At 39.0% G+C, this 19,304-nt stretch overlaps 1 protein-coding gene across 1 annotated transcript in view; it reads right to left on the bottom strand.

Annotated features, from left to right (window-relative positions):
• Window positions 1–13,452: 13,452 nt before the first annotated feature.
• Window positions 13,453–19,304, bottom strand: part of LOC103253937 (calcium/calmodulin-dependent protein kinase type IV) — a 39,002-nt gene continuing 33,150 nt past the window's right edge. Inside the window, exon 7 of the mRNA XM_021709404.1 lies at window positions 13,453–14,641. The gene's annotated coding sequence lies outside the window, so the exon portion shown is untranslated. The remainder of the gene's footprint in view (window positions 14,642–19,304) is intronic.

Here is a 19,304-nt window from a genome sequence, read left to right as displayed (position 1 = left end):
TTCCTTTTGGGATGTTTGTTGTTAGGTTAGAGCTCCCTGTTTTTTGTTTAAGGAGAATCTGGCTCCATAGTTTCATGGGGAGTCTGGTCAGCACATTTAAGGAATTCTATGGGTCCGTAAAAACTGAATGAAAGCAGACACTTCTCTTTGAGGTGCCTTGTTGGGTCTATGACCCAGGAACTCAGACAGCTTATTTGTTAGCCCTATTAGAATCAGCTTACACAAGCTCAATGTCCTGCCCCATTTGAAAAATTCTGCTCATAATAGGGAAGCAGTAAGAAAGGTGCTGTGCTGACTGCTGGTTTCAGTTTTTCTGAGACTGTTAGGGACTGTCTCGATGGACCTGTATACCTTCCTCAGGCACTTTTATGTCTCCAACTTGAATGGTTCTTTACCAGGGAAAGAGGACTTTGTTTGGAAAGTAGTTTATCCCATTAATATGGATGTTGCAACTTGGCTCAATACATGGACCTCCTGGCAAGAGGTTCACAGAAGGTCCCAAGAACACCTCCTCCCCCTCCACCCTTGTTAGACTCCCTTGCCCAAATACAATTGCTCCAAGGTCTTTTTCAACACTTAGTCTGGATGAGGGAGAATGCTAGGTTGAGGAATTCAGAGGCACAGTCGACAGCGAAGGGCTGGGGCACTGCATAGGTAAGCATGGCTAATCCTGCTAACCAGATCCCTTCCTCTACACATGGATGGAGGTCATGCTTGCATCCATGGGGAATGCCATGAGCATATAAGGACAGGAAAGTGAGGGAATGCTCTTCTTTCTTTGATCCTTATTCATGTGCGTTAGTTGGAGAAGGGAAAGCTAAGGGATGCCTTTCTTTCACCTCCCTCTTTTTAGATGGATAATAAGCCATCTGCAGTGTGCGTTCCACTCAAGTGCATCCTGAGACACTGGGACTCCTTTGATTCTCAGACCCTGAAGAAAAAGTGACTTAAATTCTTTTGCACCTAAGCATGGCCAAATTATAAGGTGCAGGATAGAGAGACCTGGCCTCCAGAGGGAAATATCAATTATAATATCATCTTACAGTTAGACAGTTTCCATAAACACCAGGGCAAATTGTCTGAGGTTCCATATACAGTTCTTCTCTGCTTTGTGGGAAAATACAGATCTTTGTCAACGCTGTAAGATTAATTCAGCCCTCCTAGCTGTCATTTCAAAAGAGGATCCCAATGGATCAGGGATACCAACTCCAGGGGTACCACTGGGGGACACATCGGCCCCTGAGGCCACTCCTGGTTCATCCTTCCCCCCTTATCTAGATCCTTCCCATACTTCAAACCTGCCCCACCCTAAAAGCTCTTGTCCTAGACAAGCTCCCAAACTGGAACAAGCTGGGTGAATATGGTCCAGTAAGATACAGGTACCCTTTTCCCTAGGGGACCCGAAACAAATTAAGGGAAATCTTGGCAGGTTCTCAGATGACCCTGATGAGTAAATAGATGCTATTCAGAATTTAACCCAAGTATTTGAGTTCTCCTGGAAGAATTTTATGTTACTCTTAAGCCAATCCCTGACAACCACTGAGAAACAAGTGGCCCTGCAAGTGGCAGAGAAGTTTAGGAATGAGCTTTGTATTTCATATAGTGTCAGAGAGGTTCAAGAGACTTCTCTAATTGGAAAATCAGCAGTACCATTGGAAGACCCTAAATGAGACCATGATGGCGACCGGGGAGAATGGAGGAGGAAACATTTTCTGATGTGCATACTGGAAGGCTTAAGAAGGATGAGAACTAAACCTCTTAACTACTCTAAGGTATCCATGATAGATTAGGGAGCAGATGAGAATTCCAGCTTTTCTGGAATCACACCTCCCTAGATCCTGAGTCAAAGGGCTACTAATCCTAAAAGATGTTTATTACTCAAGCAGCTCTGGGTATCAGGAGGAAGTTGCAGAAGCAGGCCACAGGACCAGATAGTACCATTAACAACCTTCTAAAAGTGGCCACCTTGGTCTGTTATAATGGATTGGAAGGAGGCTTAGGAAAAAGAGGAGACACAAGACAAAGGCAAAATTTCTAGTGGTTGCCTTACAGGCTTGTAAACCCCAGGATCCTTAAGGTGCACCTGCTACCTGCTACAGATGTGGCAAGCCAGAGCACTTTGGGAGGGACTGTCCTACCAACAGGAGAAAGCCCAAACCACTGGAACCATGTCCAATCTGTGAGAGAAACCACTGGAAGTCAGACTGTCCCCAGAGGCTCAGGCCATCGGGTCCAGAGTTGACTTTACAAATGGTCCAGCAGGACTGACAGGTCCCAGGGCTCTTCTCCGTGCCTCCAGTTGCCCAGACCACCATTAACATCCAGCCCTGGGTCATTCTGGAGGTTGAAGAGAGGAAGATAAACTCCCTCCTAGATACTGGCACTTTGCTGCCTGTTCTCCTCTCCAGTCCGGGTTCCCTTTCCTCCCTTAGCATGACTGTAAGGGGCCTCTCAGGACAGCTTTTAACCCAACACTTTTCCCAACCCCTTAGTTGTAGCTGGGGAGACCTCTTGTTTACCCATGCCTTTCTAATTGTGCCTGAGCATCCGAGTCCTCTGCTAGGTAGGGATATTTTGACTTGTATGGGTGCCATCATCTTTATGGCTCCCAGACAGTTTCTCTGCCTTCCTCAGTGGAAACTGATATCAATCCAGAAGTTTGGGCAATTCAGGGAAAAATTGGCTGGGCTACAACAGCCACACCCATTTGTATCCACCTTAAGGACCCCATTTCCTTCCCTAAACAAAAATAATATCCCCTAAAATCAGCTAGAAAGGAGCTAGACGTTATCATTATTAAAATCTGAAGATGCAGTGCCTCCTTAAACCCTGCATCAGTCCTTGTAGCACTCCAATATTGGGAGTACAAAAACTCAATGGGGAATGGAGATGAGTCCAGAACCTCTGCCTAGTTAATAATGCTACTGTTTCAATTCACCCAGTGGTTCCCAATCCTTATACTTTATTAACTCAAATACTTGAGGGAGCCAAATGGTTCACAGTTCTGGACCTAAAGAATGCCTTCTTTTGCACTCCAGTATACTCTGACTCCCTATATCTATTTGCATTTGAAGATCCTTCCAACCAAATCACCCAAATGAGCTGGACAGTACTGTCCCAGGGATTCCAAGACAGTCCCCATTTAATAAGGCAGGCATTGTCATGGGATTTCTCTCAGATTTCATCCCTCTAGGTTAAAGTTCTACAATACGTAGATGACATCCTTCTGTGTGCCCCAACTGAAAGAATCTTTCAGGAAGATAGTATGACTCTTCTTAATTTCCTGGCTGACAGAGGATATAAAGTTTCAAAATCCATGGCTCAGCTCTGTCAAACCTCTGTGAAATACCTAGGCCTAGTCTTATCAGAAGAGATCAGGACACTAGGTGAAGAAAGAATCGCCTACTTTCCTCTCCTGAAGTCTCTCAAACAATCGAGGGGATTCTTGGGCATTACAGGATTCTGCAGGTTATGGATTCCTGGGCATGGTGAAATAGCTTGTTCCTTATACCATCTAGTGAAAGAGACCCAAGCAGCTGGAACTCACTGTCTCATCTGGAAACCAGAGACTGAGAAAGCCTATGACCAATTAAAACAAATCTTGATTGCAGCACTGGCTCCTAGTCTTCCCATAGGAAAGACATTTAATCTTAATATATCTGAAAGAAAAGGAATGGCCCTGGGAACCCAGACCCGGTGCCTGACCCAACAACTTGTAGGCTACTTAAAGAAGGAACTTGATTTGGTGACTAAGGGATGACTGGACTGCCTACACGCATAGGAAAAGTGGGAAAAGCCCTAACTGTTTATACCCCACCCAATGTGGCAGGATGGCTATCCACTAAAGGGAGCCTCTGGTTAACTGATAATCACCTGCTTAAACATCAGGCCATATTATTAGAAGGTTCTGCAGTTCAGTTAAAAACATATTCCTTTCTAAACCCAGTCACCTTTCTCCCTGACGACATTGGGGAATTCAAACATGATTGTGAACAGGTGTTCATATGAACGTATGCAGCCAGAGAAGACTTAAACTTCCTTAGAAAACCCAGGCTGAATTATCTTTCTGATAGAAGATGTTTTGTAGAGCAAGGGATCCATAAGGCAGGGTATGCGTAGTTACTCTCAATGACATTGGTGAAAGCATACCTTTTTCCTTGAACACAAATGCTCAGCTAACTGAATTAATAGCCCTTATAAAGGCACTTAGATTGAGTAAAGAAGTATCAGTGAACATTTATACTGATTCTAAATATGCCTTCTTGGTCCTTTATGACCACACTGCTATTTGGAAAGAGAGATATTTTCTCATAGCTAATGGATCTCCTATTAAATACTATCAGGAAATTGACAAACTATTGTCCTTGGTTTTCCTTCCTTGGGAAGTGGCAATAATACATTGTAAAGGCCTCCAGAAGGGAGCAGATGAAATAGCTGAAGGAGATAGACTAGCAGATCAAACAGCCAAGTCAGCAGTAAGGAGAACCCAGATTTCTGACCCACTTGAGATCCCTCTAATTTCAGAGGGCTCATGAGAGAAATAAAACCCCAATATTCCCCTGCAGAGATATAATGGGCTACTTCACAGGGATATAGATTTCAGTCTTCAGGATGGCTACAACAGGAGGACGAAAAACTCCATTTGCTGACCTCCTGCCAATGGAAGTTTCTTAAAACCCTCCATCAAGCTTTTCACCTTGGAAGAGACAAAACTTTCCAATTAAACCAAAGGCTATTTTCAGGTAAAAATCTACAAGTAAGTTGTTAATGCTTATGAGATTTGCCTTACAAATCCCCCCCATCAATAGGCAAATCCTCAAATAAGTTGTTAAAATAAGTTGTTAAAATAAGTTGTCAAATAAGTAGTAAAAATAAGTTGTCAAATAAGTAGTAAAAATCCTCAAATAAGTTGTTCATGCTTATGAGATTTGCCTTACAAATCACCCCCTCAATAGGCAAATTCTTCCTTTCCCGCCCCAAATCACAAAGAATTGGAAATTACCCAGGGGAAGATTGGCAGATAGACATATATGGCAGAAATAAAGGGCATCCGGTATCTTCCAGTATGGGTAGATACCTTCACCAACTGGATAAAAGCATTTCCATGCCAGACAGAGAAAGCCTCCAAGTTGATAAAAGCACTGTTCAATTATATAATTCCTCATTTTGGACTGCCTAAATACCTCCAGAACAACAATGACCCCACATTCAAAGTGGCCATCACTAAGGGGGTCTCAAAGGCATTAAGTATACAATATTACTTACATTGTGCTTGGAGACCACAATCTTCAGGAAAGGTAGAAAAAAATGAATGACATCATCAAAAGACACCTCAAAAAGCTGTCACAGGAGACTCATCTCCCCTGGTCCACTCTTCTTCCCATCACCCTATGATATATTAGGAACATGCCATCAAAACCGGGGTTAAGGCCCCTTGAAATGGTATTTGGGCAGTCTTTCTTAACCACCTACCTTTTACTAGATCAAGAGATCTTAGACTTGACTAAGCATGTTACTTCCTTAAACTACTTTCAAAAAGAATTAAGACAACTAACAGACACCCTACCCTGAGAACTAGAGCCACCCCTATTCAATCCAGGAAACTTGGTACTGGTGAAGACTTGGGGTCCAGAATGGGAAGGACCCTACACTGTTCTTTTCTCCACTCCTTCAGCAGTAAAGGTCACTGGAATTGACTCTTGAATCCATCATACTAGAGTGAAAGCCTGCAGTCCAGAAGTTGCCTCTGGTGACTGCTGACCCAGAAAAGCACTCAAAAATCCATTGTGAAGAAATTGGAGACCTCAAGCTAAAGATTGTAAAAGATACATGTTAATAATTAAACCTTCCATGGATAGTCTCCTTATAGTTTTACCTATATTTGCTGCCTTTACATTGATTTGTACTGTTAAACACCTCTGTCAAGGACCCCTTAACCCTGAACATCCATGGGATTATCTACTTCCTTAGACAGTCATACCTTTTACTCCTCCTACAAAATTTCTCTCATGGGAATAAGCAGAATGATCAGTCTATTTTACTTACTAATTCTGTCATCACTAACCCTAGCTTCTTATAAACACCCTCTAACTCTTTCCATTATGTACTTGACTTAACAGGAGAGTTGTGCAAACTGGTGGAAATGCCCACAGGAGGGGCCTTCTCTAACTTTCCCCTGATAGCTCTACCATTGTCTCAAGCAGATGGGAAATCTCAGTGGTTCCTGGTATGAATTCACTGCCCTAAAAGGAGAAATGAAACACAACCAGAAAACCACCTGAGGCAAAAAGACCTCATTTAAGGTTGGAGAAGTGATAGAGATGTGGGGAAATGCTTATCCCTGCTATTGTGGATGGAATGGCTTTCTCTTGAGTATTGTAATATAACTGTGTTACACCAAAATAAGACATCACCCGGGGCATAGGAACCATGGCCTCTAGTCTCCAATGAAGTCCTAACAAAACTGGATGGCATAAAGCCATAATTGAAAAACATCGAATACACTGGTCAGAATATGCAAACATGAATACATCAAATTCTCAGGACTGGTGAATTGCACTGACACCTGTCATCATGTCACCAGCCACTTTGGCTACCTTGTTCTAATTTGTCAACACAGTAGAATTGTAACCTGAGGTATATGTAACTCTCCACATTATGACATCTGCCCTGGAAATATTCTCTTTAAACTTTTCTGGAGCACAATCTGTTCATTTAACTCTATTCATCATGCCTGCAGAACCCAAACAAATAATGGAAGGGTGCCTTGGGAGAACACCAAACTGGGGCGGCTAGAGTTATCCAAAGAAGATTTTCCTCATAATTGTTCCTGTTACCCTGTTGAACCAAAGGAAACAACAGTCCCTGGGAAATTCTTCCCATTTGGAACCATTGGGAAACCTTCCTTTTTTTTTTTTTTTTTTTTGAGTAGGAGTAGTACTCTGTGACTCAGGCTGGAGTGCAGTGACACACTCACAGCCACCACAACCTCTGCCTGCTGGGCTCAGGGGATCCTTCCTTCCTTAATTGGAACTGGGTATTACTTTTTATGTGGTAATGGATTAAACTTGGTTTTACCCTGCTGATGGAAAGGTGCTTGCACAATGGTGGCTGCTGTTCCTAAGGTAATGATCCTCAGTCGGGCCCAAATGGCTTCCTCTGGGAATATTCTAAATTTAGGATCTTTCCTGGAGTAATCCCTACAGCAATAATGTAATGGTAAAGATTTGGGGCTTCCCTCTAGCCTAACATGCCTAACTTTAATATACCTAATCTAGGAAGACATGCCTTTGACCACCCAGTCTTACAGAGACCTCGACTAGGACACTCCATTGCCAGAGGTTTCTTTGGTTTGCTGGGATACTCCTGTTAGAAAAATTCATATTAAATCTCACCCTTATGGCACAGCAAAGATGGAAAGTCACAGTAGCCTCTATCAAGTATCAACAAATGTCTCTTAACTCACTATCTACTGTGGTCCAGCTGGATATGCTCACAGCAGAACGTGAAGTAACATGTGCATTCTTAAATGAAACTTGTTTCTGGATTAACACTTATTCCCAGGTAGAATAAAACCTGAAGGACATAAAAAAAAAATCAAAATCATTAATACTTTAAGAGAACAGGCAGGCTTGGGACCTAGCTGGCTGCAATCCTTTCTGTCTTCTCTAGGGATCTCTAACATATGGATGTGGATTATTTCCCTTTGATAGCTCCTTTTTATATTACTGATATTTGGTTTGTGCATTATTAACCTTCTTGTAAAATTTGTTTCTTCTCGCCTAGAGGCCATCAAGCTCCAGATGGTAATGAAGTTGGAACCACAAATGGAAACATCCTTTTTCTGGGGACCTTTATCCTCTGTAGGTTCTCTCGATGCCATTCTCTTATGATACCCATGATCAGCAGGAAGTAGCCAGACTGGTCAACGTCCCTACTCCCTAATGGCTGTTAGGCTCACCACTCCAGAGGGGGGAAGAATGAGAGAGGAGAAAGGAAGACACCGGATAGGCAGATAGATTAGGGTGGGTCCCCAGTAAAAACTTCTGCTGCAGACCCCGTGCATTGGAACGAGAACACCTATTTCCAGGTTCGTGGACTGCCCCTGTTGTCCACTTTCTCTTTATTGGCCTTTTCCAAACCCCTCCTGATTGGTGCATTGCAATTCCACGTCATGGTGCTTCTCTCTGATTGGTGCTACTGCCACCCAATTAGCACATGTCTAAGACTATATAAACCCCTGCTTTAGGTCTCTAGCCCCCAACTATCTTTCAGGACACCTTCCACTGCTGGGGGTTTTCCTATCTCCTAATAAATTTTTACTTAACGCTGCTCTCCAGCCTGGGTGACGGAGTGAGACTCCGACTCAAAAAATAAAATTTTTGTTTTCTACTTACTCTCAGGTTGTACACGTCCCTCATGCTTCCTGGGCATGAGACAAGACCCTGGAACTGCCGAACTAGAAGAGCTGCACACACCAAACTGGAAGAATTGGACCCACTGAGCTGAAGAGCACTTCAATACTCCTTGGGGACCTGCTTGCAGGCCCACCAAACCGACAGAGCTGTAACACTTCTCGGTAGTCTGGCTTGCCAGCCCACTGCCCAATCAGCAGATCTGTGAACACTTCTCAGAGCCTGGCTTGCCGGTCCACCGACTGAAAGGGCTGTAAACACTGCACAGGACTCAGCTCGAACCCCCAACTAAGAGAGCTGTAACACTTCTTGAGGGCTCTGCAACTGCTGGCATCCCTGAGCCACTGCATTTCCATATTCAGATACTATCATGTCCCTGACCACCACATGAATCTTGGGCTGGCAGTGTAGCTCTGGGAACTGCAACATCCCTTGGGGGCCCAGCTCACCAACTTTCAGGGCAAAAACAAAACAAAACAAAACAAAACTGCATTACTATGAAACTCAAAGTAAAATTTTTATCTGAGAGAATGGGGACACACTGAAGAAATGATTAAACTGCATATTTCAGATAAGAAAAATTATCTATCGTGTCTCTTGAATTGTGATAACATTTCAGAAAAGATCCGGTGCATTCAGGGTGGTATGACTGTAGACATGTGGTAACATTTCAAATCACAGAATGCAAAAGTTTTAGGTTCTTAGATGATTTATTATCATATTGTACATGCAAATTTTTAAAAAATTTCCCAGCAGCAAGGTATAGGCTTTTGGCATGTTCTGACATGTCTGAGTGAACTTACACAAAGTAACATTGACCTTCACTAAGGTCAATTCCTACAATTAGCCTTCCAACACCCCTTTTTGCTAATGTCACTTATTTTTCAAGTTCCTGGCAAACACCAAAAATATATATATATGAGCATGTCTAATCATTTAATTGAGTTGACCACCTGAATCCAAGAAGTCACAGCGAACTCTCATGTTGTCTGCCTCGGGCCTCGGGCAGCTGAGAGAACCAACGACTGTGACATCCCGTCGGTAGAAAGTTGGGAACTCGTTTATCAGTCACCATCATTGAAGAATACGGTAGCTCAACCAAAAGCAAACGGGCATGATTTGGATGAATTCTCTATAAACATTTTCTGTATTTACATGTATGGCCAGGCCAGACTTAATATGTTTACCTAAAAAATATTGTTCTATAGTCTTTGCATTAAGGAGTCAATAGCACCATTTTGTCAGGTTTTAAAAATGAAATGTTCACAGCTCCTTTTTCAGTGCTTTTAAATTAGAAGTTAGGAAGGTAGCCTATAATCTTGACTGTGTAAACTAAAATACTTATAACTCTGTCCTCCAAATCCTACATGCTCTCGTGTTTGGCTAATGGCTTGTAGTCTAAACTATTGGAGACATAGATGTCCTGTATGCAATAGCCTTCCATTAATCTAATCCTCCATGTTGCTCTTGAGCTGCTTATATCCCTTTAGTCCTGGAAACTTTTGACAACCCAGAATACAAATTTCTCTTCTAGGTAAACTAGAAAAGACATCCCAGATAATGCTTATGCCTGAAAAACCTAGTAGGACGTTTTCCTTTCACAATGCCTGCTGTACCCTTACAGTATCTCTACTTTTTAGGTTCTCCTTCAACACTCCAGTAATAGTCAATCTTTGTCCTTATCTTCCTTAATTTTATTTGTCCTGAGGAATAATGCAGCCATTCACTAATCACAGACATCATCTGAAATAAGCAGAGTGACTAAACAACTAAAAGTTTACATTATCTGATTCTAAATTACAAAAAGGAATTTACCGAAAGGTATGTAAAGAAGACAAATGGGAGGGATGAAGAGAGGACTTGACAGGACCAGCTTGATGTTTGAGAAAATAAGTTCTGCTCATTTTAAATTTCCATTCTTTGAGACTTGGTCTTGTTCAGCTTGTCTTTTGAAATATAAATTTCGATCACAAATCCTGTGGGAACTGTCTTTTTAGGTCAAGTAACTTAAAGGGCTGCAATAACTGACAGCGGTAACCTTGATTTGGGCATCCATTGGCAAAGCTTTAGCAAGTAGATGATTTTCTGGAGTCACAGGGAATTTTTCAGTAACTGGAGTTTTATAAAACTTTAAAAATTACCATCACTACCATTGTGGAGACCTAGCCAGTGCAGTTTTTGTTTTCAGGGAGTGAGGCTTTGCTGTAACCTGGTAACTTACAAAAATGTCTGATATAGTGGATGATTTTTTTTTTTTTCTTAGAAGCACAACAGATCACCCAAGTGTGTAGGGCTAGATGCTCTGAGGAAAGGCTGCGCATGTGTATACAGAATAAGAAAGGAGCAAGGAGGCCTGTCTAATTCAGCTGTGCCCAAGAACTGAGATTCTGCTGGATACTTAGTAATGCTTCCCTGCGTATTTCAGTTTTTCACACTCAGTGTTACTCCTTCATCTCTTTGTCTTGCATTCCTTCACTCTGTTTATGTTTAGGCCAGTTTCAGTCAGACAGGCCCCCTACCCCCTCCTCCCTAGCTGCAAAGATTCTCTCATCCTTCATATTTCCCATATCAACATCCCATGTTTCCATGAAGCTTTCCTTGATCATTCTTGGCTTTTCCTTTTTTCCATCCCTAGGGCTTATCACCTGCCTAGATTTATCATAGGCTGTATATGTACACTTGGCTCCTCTCTCCAAATACAAAGCTCACTCCTGGAGGATAGCATTGCATTTAATTCTTCTCTGATTCTTCCATTCCTCAGTGAAAGTTTACTGGGAAAATGAATTCCTGAATGGGCTACTCCTGTGAAGCTTCAAAGTTAGCAAATCATTTCCTTAAACTGAGTTTGGGTCATAGGGTTCATTTTCCCTAAATTATGCTGTTTATTTGGGGGCAGTAAATTAGCTATTGACTTTGGTCTATTCATTTATAAGGTATTTAAGTTCATCAGTGACTGTCTTCAAACTGAGGAATCAAGAAGATGGGCAGGGGAATATGAAACCTAACTCTACATTTTGTGATATTTTCCCTCTCCAATTTCAGTAAAGTCTCCCTACACTCAGCCATAGGAGCTGGTAGATGATTTTTATCTTTTGTTCTGAGTTCTATAGTGTATCCTAGTGGCTATATTATATTGATTGCTGAAGTAGTTTAAAGTAAACAGTATATTATTTAAAGTCAATATAAGTTTAGGTATTTCTAATAGTAAGTTGATAATGGGTTTTCTACTCAATATCTCATTTGTGACTTTTTGTAACAGATGTTGAAGGTCAAACTGAAACACAAAGGTCATGAATAACTATGATTCTTTCAATATCTGGGTCACCAGCTTTCTTTAAGGCAGATATTTTGGAATGAACAGTTTTCCTGTGACAGAAATAGACTAAGAGAAGGGCCCTTCTTGGATTTCTAAATATGTAAGAAAAGTAAAGGAAGGAGTTTACTCAAGGCCCTCTGTTTTCAAAGAAATGAAATATGTAATGCTCAGAAAAGCGTGGGGATTGTGAAATAGCTTTCTTACATAAAAGAGTTGGCTGTTTGCCTGTTCCCTGAGCTATTGATAAGTCATTGTCATATAATGCCATATAATGAAGCATATTATTTCCTAAAATGATTAATGAAAATTCAATTGATGTAAATTACTTCAGGATATTGTGAGTGATTCAGAACCAAAGGGCTCGTCTCATTTCTTAGCTTAGTAAGTAACAGCCGCAGATTAACTTAATAAATGTGAGCAAATGCTAGTGAAAAATATCATTTACATGATTTTACATATAAGGATCAAATTTGTAAAACACTCAATGTGCTAGAAATCTTTTAAATTCCACTTTCTACCAACTCAATTCATACTCTTTTTTTTTTTTTGGTTAAGTATGATGTGATTTTGAGTCTTTAGTTCTGCAGGAAAATTTCACTAAGCTGTATTTCCAGCAAAATTATTGCTATGAGAGCACTTGCAACATAAAACAAAATTTTCCTAACTCCCTAAGAAGCAAATGGGAATAAGAACCTTGAACTAAGGAAAAGAAAATGAATATGGGAATCTGTATTACTACAAGTCACCAAAAAGGCATGGGGTGCCATGACAACCCCGGGTCATCTTTTTTTCTGTAAAGGGTCAGGTAAATGCTTTGTGGACCATACAGTATCTGTTGAAAGTACTCAAATCTTCCCTTGTAGCGTGAAAGCAGTCACAATACCCAAATAAATGGGCATAGCTTTGGTAGATTTACTTTTGAATCATAGTTTGTCTGACTTCTACAAATTATTCTTTGGAGATTTAAGATTCATTTCCTGGGAAATTATGTGAAAATTACTTTAAAACACATACACACATGAGTTGTATATGTATATCTCAGGGACCAGAGATAAAAGAATGATTGACATTAAATACAGTTTGGATGGTTGTCCTCTCCAAACCTCATGTTGAAATGTGATCCCCAATGTTGGAGGTGGGGCTTAGTGGGAGGTGATTGAGTCATGGGGTGGATCCCTTGGACAGCTTGGTGCTGTTCTTATAATAATGAGTGAGTTTTCTCTCTAGTAGCTCACAAGAGAACAGATCGTTTAAAAGAGACTGGCGCCAACTCCCTTCTCTAACTTCCGATCTCATTATCTGACACAACTGCTCCCTCTCTGCCTTCTGACATAATTATAACTTCCTGATGTCTCACCAGAAACTCAGGAGATACCATTGCCATGCAGAATCATGAACCAAAATAAATCTCTTTGCTTTATAAATTACCCAGCTTCAACACAAAATGGACTAGTTCTGCATTCAAACAAGTGAGAGTATAAATATTAGCCCCTAAATTATTAATAGTCCCTCTGCCTGAGCCTGCGGGCTTGAGACCAGCCCAGGCAACTTGGTGAGACCTCATCTCTACAATAAATCAAAAATTAGCCGGGCATGGTAGTGTGTGCCTGTAGTTCTGGCTACTTGGAAGGCTGAGGTGGAAGGATCGCCTAAGCCCAGCAGGTCATCGCTAGGGTGGCTGTGAGCGTGCCACTGTACTCCAGCCTGGGTGACAGAGTGAGACTCTAACTCAAAATAATATTAATAATAATAATAATAATCCCTCTTGCCTATACCTTTAGGATCACTGGGCATAAGGAATGACTTAAATCCCAAGTTAGATATTCCCACTCACTCAAATCACAAGACCTTTTAAAAATTTGAGGGAAACACAGAAACATCTGTCAGGTATGAAATGACGGGCTACTATTACATGGTTTGGGACTAACTACTTAATAAATGGTCATGTGAGAACATTCTTTAGGCTTACAGAGGACCATTAATATGTTACTGAAACTTAAGGTACCATGAGAAAAATTACAACACCATAAATTATAATATTCAATTTGTACTCTATGCTACTATATATAAATTGGCTTGTAGACATATAAAGTAGATCATGTTAAAAGGAGGCAGTAAGAGATGATAGTTCTCAACTTATAGACATAATTATATCCTTTACAAAACAGATGAACTGCTCTACAGAAAAGAACAAAGAAAGGACAAGCCTATTACATTTTTATCATTTACAAACTGATGATTTGAGTTGGGAGAGAACTTAGGGAAAACAACAACTTTTGGAAATTCTAATGTAAAATCGATTGTATTTGAGTAGCCCAAAATAACCTTTTAAATGGAAGGTAAAGATTAATCTGAAAATTAATTTCTGTCATTTTTGATGCAATGAACCACAGCAAACATTAAATGAACATAAATATTCTACATCGATGGGTTTTCCAGGTCAATCTTCAAAATGAGCTGAAAACACTATTTAAAAGAACAGTATGATTTTGCAGCCTTAGCATTGTTGTTTAGAGTTTGAAACTAAATTCAGGGTCATCAAGGAACCCACATTTCTACAGTCTGGGGTGCTTCTGCCAGTGTGTTAGAGGACTTCTCAGTCCTAGAAGATTAGCCTAATAGCCACAGAGATGAACCAAAACATTGATTTGGGACAAGGGCAGCAAACTAAGACAGGGAAAGAGCAAACAATTGGTAGACTCTCATTTTTCCATGACTGAACAACGACAATATATCAGTATATTGTATAACTTTCACCTGGAGGATGGAAAAACGTTTCTTCCTACTTGGCTCATTTGAGCTCAACCAGGACAGATGCCTGGAGTCTTCTCTAAAGCAATGTCTGATTCCTTTGAAGGAGTAAGAGGGTTCACTTTCATGGCAAGGCTTCTATCTTGCCCTGCGTAGATCTCTGAGCCACATGACAGGGAACAGACTGAGTCTTGAAGGAAGTTAAAAATCACACAATCAAATCGTCTTGAGTACATCACAGAGCATTTATGAAAATTGGAATTTTAAACAACCAAATATAAATTAACCAAGTTTGTTATTGCTTTCCAAGGTATGTATAGAAATGGTTGGGCTTTATGAGCTGAAATTATATTATCTGATCTCAGGTAATATCCACAAGGAGTAAAAATGACAAAAATTTGCTCTTCATAGATCAAAATATAAAAAGAAGAAATGCCACACTTGGTTACCATGGGTGGGTAGCTGATATCTCTCCAGTGGTCTTTCTCTCTGTCTTTATTATTCCTTTTTTTTCTATTTGCCAAAGTGCCAGAAACTTATCCTGAGTATGTCATGGAAATAAATGGGCTTTGAAAAAATTTTATAGAAAATTATTGGGTACATTTCTGCTTATCATGTGGTTATGAATATTATATATAATACCAAATTACATGTACATAAATGTTTAAAAAACACTGCAGACACACACAGAGTCTAACTGTTTGCTAATTGGTTTAAGCAGTAAAATGTTCAAATGTTAGCAATGACCCTGATCAGGAACATATCAGAGATGAACATTAAGAAAATTAGAATATGACCTAATTGGCAGTAGTTACAATAATATTACACATCTTTTATGCAGTCAAATGTCTGGAAATTTTGCATCATCTAAAGTAGACTTAGATAACCAGACTGAATGTTCTGCAACGACAAATAAATTACATAATGGCATTGTAATTATGTAATTGGCTCTGCTCTATGTATTTGTCAATTATATATTGAGTCAACGTTCATCAAGAAACATCTACTGCTGATTCACTTTGTTGACCTTTTTTTAAAAAAAAATTTGCTTCACAAGAACAATCCCAAAACAGAATAAATGATTTACTAATTGTATCCTTTGCTTTTTCTGGCATTTACTTTTCTTTTTCAATTTGAAATGCAACCAGCTGCTTGTGTGCAATAGAAACTGATTTACGAAACACAATATCTCTCTCCGAATCTTCAGCCTGTAGGCAACCTACCATGCAACCCACCCTGCACGTGAAACTAGACCCAGGGATTACTAAACATTCTAAATTACAAAATACTATGTTTAAAATACCATGAAATTGAGGTCACAGTGAAAGGTAAGTTGTTCCTTTCTTTTTAAATCTGCCACTAAAAGTGACTATAGAACCTTAAGGACTATCCTAAAATCAGAATGTAAAAATTTTCAAAAGTCCTTTTTTGAATCCACGTGTAATGGCAGTGTTGAGTAAACCCTTCGAAGGAAATTTTAAAAATGCCAGCTAATTGCCATATTCCCATTTTGGGGGTAACTGGCATGATATCACCATTATAATATAATCTTCATCATGCCAATTTGGTATGGTTCAGTAGGTTTTTAGAAAGCCATATTGCCTGTGACACAAGGATGGTGTCCATCTTAGCCCGGGCCTACAATGTGCAATCCTTCCTAAATGGAGACACATGGCTGGTCAACAGTAGATTTTGGTAAGCAAGAATACTATTGGCTTCATGGCAGCACTCAGGAGACACCAGGCTGTGGTCAAGATTCCAGGGCCCAAAGAGGAATCAGAGGAACTATGGCCAGTGGATAATTTGGCAATGCCCACAAAAGTGTTGCTCTTTAAAGTCATGCTGGGAAACACTTCTCGGAAACAATTAATGGGCGGGAGTGGCCAATAAGCTTTTTATTCAGTCTGTAATATTTCTGAAACATTTTCTTTTTGGCCTCCCACCAACTCATCAATGTAAAAACAGAGGCAGTTCAAATCTAAACATTAGAAATTCAAGTGTTGCTTTGCTGAAAATAAAAGGTACTCTAGACCAGTGCTAGTATGGTAGCCACTAGCCAAATGTGGATATTGAACACTTGATGTACCAAAGATGTAACATATGCTATTAATTTTGAAAACTTAGTATAAAAATAAATATTTCAAAATATCTTACTAATCTGTAATATTCACTATTTATTGACACAATAATTTGGATGTATTGAATTAAAAATACTATAATTAAGTTCATTTTCTTTTACTTTTTAAAATGTGGCTAATAGAAAATTTGAAATTACATATATGACTTTCATTATATTTATATTAGACAGCACTTGTTCTGAATAATACCTTCTACAACCATACTGTTCTAAATATGGCCTTATTTATGTGCCCTTGGGACAAATGAGCTCTTACAGTTTGAGAAAAACTGCTGGGGTTCCAATTATACTTTTTAAATGGGAGAAATTCAAGATTGTCCTTCATGGTAAAAAAAAAAAAAAATTAGTTTATCCTATATTTCTGAACTTATCTCAAAATAAAAACCAATAATGCAAGGTGATAGTTGTCAGTTCTAAAATGCAAAAGGAATTGATTGTTCTTTGCTGAAGTTTCTTTGATACTTTCACTGGAGATCTATGTTGTCAATTAGGAGTAGTGTTATGAAGTCAAATTAAATCTACCTCTGTTTAGCTTAGCAATCTTTGAGATAGATAATATATCTCTATTTTAAACAAGCAATATCAACATTGGTTGCTCTTTAAAACATTTTAACATAATTACCCTAACTTAGAACGTATTTATATGAAATCTATGAATAATTTGACTGAAATAACCAATTCTTGTGAAAGTATGACTTGTTTCTCACTAAAATAGCTAAATTAGTCATTTTGTAGGCATTATCAGAACTTAATCTTAAACAGACAAGTAAAAATTTAAAACCCTTGTTGATTTTTAGAGAAAACAGTTTATAGGTTAAGAAAGAATTATCCTCAACTTTCAAGTACTCACCAACAAGCGGGCAAGTACACTCATTTAAATGGGTAAATTCTAAAACACACATTGGCTCTGGCATTTACAATGCCATTTGTATAGTCTACAGGGCCAATCAAGGCAGTCAGCTCTAGTGTTGGAAAGATGAACAATTACCCTGGGAACAATATGGGGGTGGGCCTGGAGGAATGATGTGTTCTGATCTTCTACCTAGATGCCATTTCTAATAAGACCCGTTTCCCTCTCTTTTTCATTGATCCTATATATGGGACACTTACCATATTTATCTGTCAAGTACATGGGGAGATTGATCCTCTTAAATGGAAATCTTAATGCTTAATGAAGGCATTCTTAAAGGTTAAAAATAGTGAGCCCTTTGTAACAGCCAAAATGGGAATTCTGAGAGAAAACAATGTACAGAAAGAAGAAAGAAAAGAAGGAAGACAAGGATAAGGGCTCTCTACTAGATAGTAAAAATAAAACAAAACAAAAAATAATCCTTTGAACCCAGATGATGTGCTCCTCAGGGCCTCCACATCACTGACCAGTAAGATCCCTGAACCCTGAAAGCTAAGAAGTCCTATCTTGTTCTCTTCTCATGAGAACAGTAATCAAGGGAAATTTGTGCTTGGAAAGCAGAATATCTGCTGAGGTTCAATAGCGCCCAGAAACCAGAGATTCAATTTCATTTTCCAATATAATATTTTTGAGGAAAAGCTGAAATAATTTAAGATCTCTCCTTTTTTAATGAGGATTTTTATGTGTGGCACTTTTATCATCTTTATTTTGGTCTCTTAAAATAATTCTTTTTCAAAATTCTTTTTAGAAATTAAGGAAACCCATAAAAATGTGATGCATAATTAATTTGATAAAATGTTCATTTCAACTCAAACTAAATAAATTTGAGATGCTTGGACTTAGTGTGATTTCTGTAAGGGAAAAGTGTTCCCAGGAAAGTAAAAAAAATCGTATTCTTGGAAAAATCATAAAATATAAAATCTAATCTTCGAGCTTTTTGAGGCTGATTTGAAATGTGTTTTTTTGATTTTTGTTTTTGTGTGTTGCTTAAGGTAAATATGTTGCATTGTGCTAAATTTCTTAATATGGACATTCTCAAAACTACATTGTAAAAATGTAGGCAATTAAGTGCCTACATTGTGGGCACTCCCATTCCTAGTATGAGAAAAAGATAAACTAGCTTTCAAAAATAGCTACAGTTCATAAGCGGTATATCTAGATAACCATCAATTGGAAGAAAAAAGAGTTTCTGTAAACAATACTGTTTCCTTACTCTAGTAAAAGTCAACAATGAATGATTTTACAATGGAATATTATTCCTACACTATTTAGACATGTTGGCACTACCTTGTAGAATAGATTTTTCTAAATATTTGAAACGTGGTAATTATAGAGTTTATCCATTAAAATGTTTCATCTGCAAGGTTGTATAAATTCATGAATGAAGATAATTTTGTCCGTAAAATGAAAAACAATTAATCTTATCTTTGCCAGTGTAAGACCAGTCTTTCCTCTTTTTCTTCCCAGTTTCTTTACTACCCCTAAGTTTCGTCCATTAGAAGGTCATCTTATTGGAGAGCAGGTGAAAGATTGAAACTCAGCATACATTTCACTTAGCAGGTGAAACTCAGCATGAGTTTTTAAAATACTTTCCCCAGGATTATAAAATGACAAATTTTAAGATAGGAAATTTCAGTTATTATTAATATAGTATATATAAATATGACTCAAAAGGCATACTCCACAAAAGCTTTAGGGGCAAAGGAGTTCATGGCCTTTAAAAGTCTGTTTCAATTTTTTAACATTGCAAGTAGATTTTTGTTTTGCACATACTAT

The sequence above is a fragment of the Carlito syrichta genome, unplaced genomic scaffold, assembly GCF_000164805.1.
Source record: "Carlito syrichta isolate Samal-C Ts95f unplaced genomic scaffold, Tarsius_syrichta-2.0.1 Scaffold68718, whole genome shotgun sequence".
Classification (NCBI taxonomy): domain Eukaryota; kingdom Metazoa; phylum Chordata; class Mammalia; order Primates; family Tarsiidae; genus Carlito; species Carlito syrichta.
Note: the sequence above shows the minus strand (reverse complement) of the source record. Positions and strands in the feature narration are given on the sequence as shown.